We start from the raw sequence: 12,164 nt of genomic DNA on the forward strand, positions 1-12,164 counted from the left end.
TATGGAAGAGTGCTATAAAGTCCTACATGTGTGAATTTGGCATATATATAGAGAGAGAGAAAAGGGAGAGCAAGATACTGACAAAAACTGAAATTAATATTATCAAGGAACTTGAACTCAAAAAGATGATTAGCAGTTGTACAAGTTTCATTAAAATGATTATCAGAAATTCATTCATATATCTGATTTTTTATTTGACCATATTTTTATTTAGTACATATAGAAACATATATATTGTCTCAAACATGTTTTTAATAGATTTTAACTGTCAAAGAAGTGTATAGTTTTATAATACTATGGCACATGTTTATATTTTGTTTCAACTTGATTTGCTTATCACTCTTTCCATACCATTAATAGCAAAATATTATTAAAGGATAATTAAAAATTATCTATTTGCATTATTAATGAGAATTCCAACAAATTAACTAGAATTAATCATGCCAAACATTAATATTAAAAGAATAGGTTTTTGTTGAATGGAGAATATATAAAACATAGCAGCCAATTTAAGATTACTTTTTCTCTGTGATTGTGATTAGCATACTAAATTTTTACTTCAAGAGAATATCTACAGATTTGATTTCTTAAGGTTCAAAAACTACCCAAGCATTAACCAAATATTAATGCTCCAAGAGAAGAGTCTTTGCTTTTATGATCACACAATCAACCATTAAAAATGTTCATGATTTGGACAAAAATATGGGTCCCAATAATTTTATATGTGACATTCAATGAAGTCTACAAATAATAAAGCACATGAAAAATTTCTCTCAGTGTCAGTGTCCCTATATATTTCTACAATTTGTTCACCTCAAAATTCCCAAATTCTTGATTTTTTCCCCCTAAGTCAGTGGGTTGACTAACATTTATTAAATGCCTATTATTTGCCCATGGAAAATATAAATAAGCATTTATTTTGATTGAGCTTATAAGTTTACTCACTTTTCCAAATTTTCCTATTTTGGGGAGCACTTAGCGCTAGAACTATTTGGGCTGGAGATGGCTGGTTTTGACAACTTGATCTCTCTTGCCTTAATCCCACAAATTCACATATAGGAAAAAACACCAGAGGGACTTCACCTAGGAGGTTCTTGTTTTCCCATCACTTCCCAGTTAGTTTTGTGATTATCATTTGTATTATCACTGGGTGTATTTTAGATACATATAAAATGGGTTTTATGTAGACCAGGTGTTATTCATTGTTTTTGAAAAACCTATGTATCCCTTCTCAGAATGTTTTAAAATAAATACATGGGATTGCAAAGGAACCCCATTATATTGAAATCATTATCATTATTAAAAAGTATGTTCATGACCCCATGTAAAAAACCTGTGATGTATGCAGATAAAAAGAGATAGAGAATTGCTTTTTAAGATTCTTAATTAATGTTCCCCAAATCTGAAGATGGATTTAGGGGCTGAACCATAGCAATATTGATAATCTCAGAAAAAAAAAACAGGAAGGTACAGCTAGGTGGAAGGAAGGTTTACTGGTTCATTTTATAGAAACTAAGAAAAGAGATGGCTGAATTGGTTCTCTTTTGAAATTAAAAATGATAAGAAACATTGACAAAATGTGATTATCTCATATTGTAATATGAAGTGTTCATGATAAACATTAGCAAAAAGAACCCTATAAATATATTTTCAATTTACATGTGTCAACACTTGTTGCAAAGGATGAGGAGGCAGAACAATGCAATGAAAGTTTTGACACAGTGTTCAAAAGCAAGTCAACATACATAGTAAAGATTTTGTATAGTCAAAGACTCCAAGGAGGTAACTGATGGTGACAAAAGATATAAATATACGCAACTATTTATAGTAGTATTATTTTTGATAAGAGAAATCAGAAAAGAAAAGATTCAGCTAGAAATTGGTCTGAACAATAATGATTAAATATGTTGTAAATATGATATTATTTTGGCATAAAGATAAATATTGAGGATTCAGAGAATCATAGGAAGATTTATGTAAAGAAAATAGGACCAAAAAAACCCAACATATGGAAATGATTAATAATGTGAAAAAAAAGTTTTCATGGGGAGGCAACAAAATTGTGTTCAAACCAATGTTAGGATTTGATTGTGCAATTTAAAGGTTGATTTTAGGAGTATACTGGCAAATGGTTAATAATAGGTTTTCTGAGAAAAAATAAACATAGGACACACTTTAATATACATTATTAACATTTTCTTCATCATTTTGAATATAGACAATCAGTAAAAGTCCCAATTTGCAGAGTTTGCTAATTTCTGAGGTATAAATGCTCAGTGGTTGCCTCTAGTTCTAGTAGACCCCCACATAGTTCATTATTTTCTGTTAATAATTGATGAAATAACTGTTTTGATGATAATATACTTTATGAGAGACGAGGGCATTTGTAATAAAGTAATGGTTGTGTTGAAGCAAAATATATTAATAATTTTAAGTTAAAATGAATTTTATAAAGAACACCTGGAAGCACCACAGACTACTCTTGGGCAACAGACTGGGCAGACTTTAAAGAGTTTGTGCATAGTATTAGTAAGTATATGTTAGCAATGGTTCTAGTGGTGAAAAAAAAACAATTAGATATATCTCAAAGATGAACTGCAGGAAATCTACCCATACTTTGTCATACCTGAAGTGTGAGTTAGTTAAAGTTAGTTTTGCCCTCCCTCTCTTCATTCAGTAAGCTCTGGGGATACAAAATTAAGTGTTAAGGAGGTCATAGTCTAATGGGGGATACAACATAGAAGTGATAATTTATATACAAAATGTACACAGTATATTTTTGAGGCAATTTCAAATTAAGCTGTGATGGTGTAGGAAAGAGGAAATAAATAGAAGAAAAGGGAAGGGGGACTCAGAAGAAGGGCAAATTAAGGGAGGGATTCATCCAAAACAAAACAAAATTGGTGGATTACTATTTCTTTAATTTCTAATTGCTTCTGACCTTATGTAGCATTTCTAGAAAGGACAATATCTTCTTTAAGTTTAGAATTTTTAAAATTAACAGAGATGAATAGTTACAGTTTGGTTTTCCTTTGGAAAGGATGTAACAACATTCTTTGCCTTCTGGACAAGTTTTCAACTTCTTTGTGGTGGTAGCTGCTAAATCATGTGTGATCCTTATTGTGGCTCCTTAGTACTTGAATCTTCTCTGGATGTTTGCACTATTTTTATTTTGAACCAGGAACTCAGAATTCTGGCTTCAGTGTTCCTGGGAGTTTTCATTTTGAGGTTTATTTCTGGAGATGGCTGGAAAATTCTGTGTATTTCCACTTTGCCCTCAAGTTCCAAGAAGAGATACAGGTAGTTTTCTTTTACACTTTATGATGTATAGAGCCTTTTCTTTTTAGTTGTGGAATTCAGAGAGTCCAGCTAGTCTTTAAAAAAATTAAATTTCATATTATTTCCGTCTAATTATGTGTAAAAACAGTTTCCAACATTTTTTCAAAGATTATTGAACCGAGGGGGCAGCTAGGTGGCTCAGTGGATTGAGAGTCAGGCTTAGTAATGGGAGGTCCTAGGTTCAAATTTGACCTCAGACACTTCCCAGCTGTGTGACCCTGGGCAAGTCACTTAATCCCCATTGCCTAACCCTTACTACTCTTCTGCCTTGGAGCCAATACACAATATTGACTCCAAGACTGAAGGTAAGGGTTTAATTAAAAAAAAAAAAGATTATTGAACCTTGAATCTTCTCCCAGCCTCCTAACCCCTGACTCCTTCTACACTGGAGATGGTAAGCAATCTCATATAGATTTTACATGTGCAATCATGTAAAATATTTTCCCATATTCATCCTTTTGTGGAAGGAAACAAAAAGAAAAAAGTTAAAGTGAAAAAAGTTTGCTTTGATCAGGATTCAAACTCTCAGCTCTTTTTCTCTGGGAGCAGATGGCATATTTTATCATGAGTCCTTTGGGATAGTTTTGGATCATTTGTGAGAACAAAAAATGTTCTCAGGTGCTGGGAAGATGAGGAACAGAGCAGTTCCTCAAGGGCCTGCTATGCCCCTGTGCTACATCTTCACCAACACTGCCCTATACCAAGATAAATTCAAAATGATTAAATGACTTAAATATAAAGAAAGAAATTATAAATAAATTGGGTGAACATAGAATAATATACCTATCAGATCTATGGGAAAGGAAAGAACTTAAGACCAAACAAGTGACAGAGAACATTACAAGATGTAAAATAAATAATTTTGATTATATTAAATTAATAAGTTTTGTTATAAACAAAACCAAATGCAACCAAAATTAGAAGGGAAGCAACAAACTGGGAAAATATAATAAAAATCTCTGACAAAGGTCTAATATCTCAAATTTAAAGGAATTAAGTCAAATGGTCAAGGGTCATGAATAGACAGTTTTCATATGAAGAAATAAAAACTATCAATAATCACATGAAAACGTGTTCTAAATGCTTCCTGATTAGAGGAATGCAACTGTAAAAAAATAGACTCAAATACAGGACTACAATCCCCATGAGCCTTTGCTCCACTTCCCCAGAATGCCTTGTAATCTCACCTGGGCCGAGATCGAGAAGGCATTTAAGCTGATTCAAAGGCTTTTGAGGGCTGCTCGGCTCTTTTGGACTTCCGTTTGAAGCAGGCCAGTCTCTTGCGTGATATGAGGTTATTTTGTCTAGGCCTCTGGCCTAGGCACATGTTTCTTACTTGTATATTCTTTAATCTTTATCCTTTAATAAACCTCTAAAAAATATAATACTCCTTGCAGAGAGAAACTAATTTCTACCTGCCTCAGTCTCCCCATCTCCCCTAAATTTTAATCGTTACACAATTCAAGACAACTCTGGGGTACCACCTCACACCTAGAAGATTGGCCACTATGACAGTAAGGGAAAGTGGAGGGGATGTGGCAAAATTGGGACATTAATGCTCTTCTGGTGGAGTTGTGAATTGATCCAACCATTCTGTAAGGCAATTTGGAATTATGCCCAAAGGACTTTAAAAGAATGATTTGATCTAGCAATACCATTAGGTTTATAGCCACAAAGAGATAATAAAAAAGGGCCATACAAAAATATTTATAGCCACGCTTTTTGTGGTGGCAAAAAATTGGAAAATGGAGGGGTGTTCCTCAATTGGGGAATGGCTGAACAAATTGTCATATATGATGGTGATGGAATTCTATTGTGCTATATATAAGTAATTATGAACTGCTTGGTTTTTATATGAACTGGAAAAACTTTCATGAGCTGTTGTGTAGTAAAATGATTAGAATCAGGAGAACATTGTACACAGTAACTGAAACATTGTGGCATGATCAAATGTAATCAACTTTGCTACTAATAGCAATGCAGTGATCCAGCACAATCCCTAGGGATTTAGGAAAAAGAATGCTATCTACATTTAGAAAAAGAACTATGGGAGTAGAAACACAGAAGAAAAATATATGAATCGTCATGTATTTATATGGATATATGATTTGGAATTTTAGTTTTAAAAGATTACTCTATTATAAAAATGAACAATATGGAAATAGGTATTGAGTGATAATGCATGTATAACTCAGTGGAATTGCTTGTCAGTTCAGGAAGGGGAGGAGGGAGAGAAAATACATCATGTAACCATGGAAAAATATTTTAAAATAAATTAATAAATTTTTAAAAAGAACGTGGTTGGACTCCTTCTTTGTTTATTTTGCAAATTCTTACATAGAATTGGGATTAATTATTCTTTAAATGTTTGAAAGAATTCACTTGTGAATCAATTTGACCCTGGGGATTTTTTCCTAGGGAATTTATTGATGGCTTATTCAGTTTCTTTTGCTGAAATGGAATTATTTAAGTCTTCTATTTCTTCTTTTGTTAATCTAAGCAATTTAAATATTTGTAAATATTCCGCCATTTTACCTGATTGTCAAGTTTAATTTCCTCTTAATCACAGGTGAAATCTCCCTTCTCTTTTTTGATACTGGTAATTTGAGGCTCTTCTTTCTTTTTTTAAACCAAATTAGCCAATTCTCTATTTTATTTGTTTCTTAATAGCACATAGCACCATCTGCTAGTCTTATTAGTTCAATAAGTCTTTTACTTTCAATTTTTTTCTCCTCAATCTCTTTTGCTACAATATACCTTTGATTTTCTCTATTTACTCAGTATTTTTATTTAGTTTCAATATTTTTTTATTACACTTATATTTAGTATATTCTGCTTTTCAGAAAGTTTGTTGCTTAAGCAAGGTTTTATATATTCGGGTCCAACAGCTAATTCCCTTCTTATTTATTTCCTCCATCCCTCTCAATTTTTTCCCCTTTGCCCTCAAATGCTCTAATTCCATTTATAAAAATATTCAAGTACACCTGGCAAATTAGCCTTACTTTGAAATGCCTTAGGGTAAGGGTTCTTGTTTATAGAGCAAGAAGGACCTTAATCATTTCAAAGCCTTTAACAAAAGACAAAAGGGCCTAATGGAGGTAGATGCCTTGTGAGGCTTGGGAATAAATTGCTTTAGCTTTAGAATATGAAGTGCTTCTACCTAACTCTCAAAACTTTAAGGAAATAATTTCACATAGAAATGCTACTAATAAATAATACAATTCAACAATAATTTTCTTCAGTCTCAGCTAGGTCAATGGAAATTTTTTCAAGTACACAGTGACTCAACTGCCGGATCTCCTTTGGTCTTGATTTCTTGTCCTGGTTTTGCTATTACAGATTTCTGTGCTGGGCTAAAAGCTAAAACCAAATTACCACCTTGTTCCTAACTCAGAGGCAGAAATGTAAATTATTCAAACTTGTTCCTTGCTCACTAGGCTCATGATCCCTCAAGGCTGTTCCTCTTTGACCTGGATCTGTGACCTGGAACTGTCTAGTGGGCAACAAAGATTCTAGGTGACTTGTTTTAGGAAGTCCTAGTTCAGGGGACTCCTGTCATCTTTTTCTGTCCAGTGCTCTATCTAAGATCCCATTCTGTTCCTAAGCACTAGCATGCTCCCAGTACCTGCCTCTGCTTTAACTATATTGCCTTTCTTGGACAATCCCCAACCTAGTATACATAGATCTCTCTTCCTAAGCTGATTTAGAAAAAATGTCTCAATGTGAATTTTTCCTGCCTTTTCTAATCCATATTTGATATAGCATGTTTTTTACTTTTTTGGAGTTGATACGCTGAGTAAACATGTTTAAAAAAGTTTCCTCTTGCTCTACCCTCTTGACTTCACCCTACAACTCTAATTTTTCACTCTCACAATGGAGTTTTGTATTTACTTAGTATCAGAAAAATTGGAAGACTTCATTGAGGTATTTTCTTAGCAGGACAGGAGCAAGGTGAGTTGTTATTGCATAAGTGAAATTATGCTACACTCCTAAATAGGACACATATAAGCTATTTCCTTTTCTAGGAACTATCTTGGAACTGGTCAAATATCTAAAACAAGCCTGGGGAATGAAACCAGGATGGTGGTTTACTAATAGCTGTAAAAGTTAAATTTAGTCTCTACTGTAATAAAAGTTATTATATTTTAGAGGTTTATTAAGATTATTAGAAATCAAGGAAATAAGAAAATACAAAATAAGAAAAGCACATGCCTAGGGCACATTAGCCCATTCACAACCTATCTTGTCTGCCAGGTAGAGAGATGCGTGTGCTTAGAAGCGGAAAAAGAGAGCGAAGTAGGCGTTACAGCCAGTTTAAATACAAATTGTGATCTTGCACTCAGGTGAGATTATAGAGAATTCTGGGAAGTACCAAGGACTTCTGGGGATTGAAGTGTAGGGTTCAAATCTCCATTTTTACACACCTAAAGCTTAAACTGACTGGAAAGTCTTCCCAAAACAACCTTAAAATAGCACCTCAAAATGACAGGTGTTACAAAGCCAACAAAAGACAAAAGGAGGGGGCTTTCCTGAAGAAAACAACTTGAAAGTAAGGCAGAGAGAATTGGTAATCATTGGTTAAAAGAGAGCTGGCAGTAAAACTACTTTCTTTCTGGATGCTTCCAGTATTTTCTCCTTGACCTTCAAGTCTCTTGAAATTGGCTTAAACTTTCCTGGAAGCTGTCATTTGGGGATTTATTGCAGGAGGTGATTTGTGGAATGAGTGCATGGTAATTCACACTTAGAATCCTTAGGGTGTTTTTCCTTTTAAATATCATTTTATTAGGTAATTTTCAAACATTATCCATTGGAAACAAACATCATTTTTCCCTCCCCCTGCCCTCCCACCACCCCTCCCATAGATAGCACATGATTCTTCTGGGTATCACATGTGTCCTTGATCTGAACCCATTTCCATGTTGTTGGTATTTGCATTAGGGTATTCATTTAGAGTCTTTCCTCAATCATATCCCCTCAGAATGTTTCTTGATCCTCCAACTTCTCCCCAAGTAACTTCTCCCTCAGAATTATTCTGTATTTATATTGTAGCTCATATTGTAGTAGTAGTCTCTCGGTAACCGAGGATGATGATTATCTTTGTGTGCTTTCATCTGTGATGTAGATGAGTGTACACAAAAACACTTGTGCGTGAAGGAGATTTAAGTGGAAAAGTCGATGCACAGAGACAGTCCCACTCTCTTGGCATTGGAAGCCTCGGTCCATTGGCACGAAAAATCATTACACCTGGAGACTTCCTCAGCTGCATTGGATGGCCGTGTTGTCTTTTGTGCTCCAACACGCCCTAAGCACTCCACGATGCTCCATGGTGCCTTGCTGCATTGCCATCTCAGCCGTTGAACCTTCTTATTGGTTTCTTCTAGCACATAGTAAACTCTTATTAGTTGCTAGCTTTTAACTATCTTCTAACCACCTTTCTTTTAGAAACACCTTTAGTCATTTGGTAGGTATCATTCTTATATTTCCTCCAGGATCATATATACTCTCCTGTTTTAATTTTTAAAGCCTTTCATTACCTTATTATACATTACTTCTCTTTTTCAGTTTAGCCACATTGACCTTTTTCTTAGTATTCCTCATAGTATAATAGTAGTCTATCTCCCATTGCCAAACCTCTGTGCTTGCTGTCCCAAACACATTGGGGGGGAGGGGGTTTACACTCCCACTCTACGTATTTGCCTTTAAAAATTCTTTGTTTCCTTCAAAATTTATTTGACACCTTCTACAATCTTTCCACATGACACCAACATCTGCTAGTGCACTTGCCTCATAAATTTTATTTTGTACTTATTTTGATTATATTTACATACATATCGACTCTTCTAATAAAATAAAGGCTCTTTGAGGGTAAAGACTTTCATTTTTGCCTCTGAACCCTCCAGTGTCTGTGATATGCTTGGCACACTGTAAGCACTTAACAAATGCTTGCTGCTTGATGAATGATTACATTAAAATGTTCTCTCACTAGTCTTTGAAGCTTTCTTTTTGATTTCTCTTTCATTGGCCATTTGCTAGTAGATGGGTTACTCCATCTATGAAGAGAGGTTCTATGTTCCAAAAAAAGAGTAAAGCACCACCTAATGAATCAAACTTTATGAGTTTTGCCAGATAAGTTTTACATAACTATTTTTAGTCTTTGTATGCTGGGAAATTAATTGGTCATAATCTTTTATTTTTCTTCCCTTTCTATGGTTAATTCTTAATAGTGTCTTTGTTCTCACTAAGACTGCCAATCCTCCTAACCTTCAGAATGATCACTTCTGACTACACATTCTCCTCTCGTCCCCATTTTGACCATTTGGAGAATGAGTTCAACCCTACATTCCTGAATCCTTGCTTTTATTATCTCCTATCTTGCCTTATCATGCCTGGTCCAACCCAAATCCTATTTTATTTCCATCATTTGCCTTCTTTGCTTCTATTCACTTGCTTCTAGAAGTGGAAGAAATTACAATTGAGTCCATACAAATTCATGTTAGCTAATCTCAACTGGGCCCTCATTAAAGCCATCTTATTCATCTTACCTAATTTATTTCCTATGTCACTTACCATGGAAGCTGTTCCAAACTATTTCTTTTGTCTTCAAGCTATCCATATTTGTTGCTGAAAACTTAGATTCCCTGAAAAAAACAGGCCATCCAATATGAACTCCCTTTTCTTCCTTTATCATTTCACATCCCTCTATTGTATCCTACTATGTCCCCACAGCCTTTAAGTGCTTTTCCATTAAGTAAGAGTCAACCTCTTTATATATACATTTGACCCCATTCTTTCCAAGTATTTCCAGCAAATTGTTCCCACCATCCCCATCCCTACTCTCTAATCTTGAATATCCATTAGTTACTGACTCCTTTGCTACCTACAAATATACCTAAATTTCCCCCATTATTAAAAACAAAAAAAAGCAACTCTTTCTAAATCCTAACTATGCCTGAAAAATTTCCTTTGTCCTCTCCTCAGATAAATATTTTAAAAGTTATCTACAATTGGTACTTCCATTTCCACTTTCTTTCTTTTTAAAATTTTTTTTTAAAAAAACATTATTTTATTTGGTCATTTTGATACATTGTTCATTGGAAACAGACCATTTTCTTTTCTTCCCCCCCAAACCCCTCCACCCCTTCCCTAGCTGATGCGCCATTCGTCTGGGTATCACGTGTCCTTGCTCTGAACCCATTTCCTTGTTGTTGGTATTTGCATTAGGGTGCTCACTTAGTGTCTCTCCTCGATAATGTCCCCTCAACCTCTGTAGTCAAGCAGTTGCTTTTCCTCAGTGTTTTTACTCCCTCAGTTTGTCCTCTGCTTGAGGATAGTTTGTTTGTTTTTTCTCGTAGATCCCTGCAGATTGTTCAGGGACATTGTAAAGCCATTACTGGAGAAATCCATTACGTTCTCTTGTACCACAGTGTATCCCTCTCTGTGTACAATGTTCTCCTGGTTCTGCTCCTCTCACTCTGCATCACTTCCTGGAGGTTGTTCCAGTCTCCATGGAATTCCTCCACTTTATTATTCCTTTTAGCACAATAGTATTCCATCAACAACATATACCACAATTTGTTCAGCCATTCCCCAATTGATGGGCATCCCCTCGTTTTCCAATTTTTGGCCACCACAAACAGTGCAGCTATGAATATTCTTATACAAGTCTTTTTCCTTGTTATCACTTTGGGGTACAAACCCAGCAGTGCTATGGCTGGATCAAAAGACAGACAGTCTTTCATCACCCTTTGGGCATAGTTCCAAATTGCCCTCCAGAATGGTTGGATCAATTCACAATTCCACCAGCAATGCATTAAAGTCCTTACTTTGCCACATCCCCTCCAGCATTTATTACTTTCCTTTGCTATCATGTTGACCAATCTGCTAGGTGTGAGGTGATACCTCAGAGTTGTTTTGATTTGCATCTCTCTGATTATAAGAGATTTAGAACACTTTTTCATGTGCTTATTCATAGTTTTGATTTCTTTAATAGAAAATTGTCTATTCATGTCCCCCACCCATTTTTCAATTGGAGAATGGCTTGATTTTTTTGTACAACTGGTTTAGCTTTTTATAAATTTGAGTAATTAGACCTTTGTCAGAGGTTTTTGTTATGAGGATTGTTTCACAATTTGTTGCTTTCCTTCTAATTTTAGTTACATTGGTTTTGTTTGTACAAAAACTTTTTAATTTGATGTAGTCAAAATTATTTATTTTGCATTTTGTGACTCTTTCTATGACTTGCTTGGTTTTAAAGTGCTTCCCTTCCCAAATGTCTGACATGTATACTATTCTGCGTTCACCTAGTTTACTTAATAGTTTCCTTCTTTATGTTCAAGTCATTCACCCATTTTGAGTTTATCTTGGTGTAGGGTGTGTGAGGTGTTGATCGAAACCTAATCTCTCCCACACTGTCTTCCAATTTTCCCAGCAGTTTTCGTCAAATAGTGGATTTTTGTCACAAAAGCTGGGGTCTTTGGGTTTGTCAAAGACTGTCTTGCTGAGGACATTTACCCCAAGTCTATTCCACTGATCCTCCTTTCTGTCTCTTAGCCAGTACCAAATTGTTTTGATGACCACTGCTTTGTAATCTATATTTAAGATCTGGGACTGCAAGGCCACCTTCCTTTGTATTTTTTTTTCATTATTTCCCTGGATATCCTTGATCATTTATTCTTCCAAATGAACTTTGTTATTGTTTTCTCTAATTCAGTAAAATAGTTCTTTGGTAGTTCAATGGGTATGGCACTAAATAGATAGACAAGCTTGGGTAGGATGGTCATTTTTATTATGTTAGCTCATCCTACCCATGAGCAATCAATGTTTTT

This window comes from Monodelphis domestica, chromosome 4 (assembly GCF_027887165.1).
Source record: "Monodelphis domestica isolate mMonDom1 chromosome 4, mMonDom1.pri, whole genome shotgun sequence".
Classification (NCBI taxonomy): Eukaryota; Metazoa; Chordata; class Mammalia; order Didelphimorphia; family Didelphidae; genus Monodelphis; species Monodelphis domestica.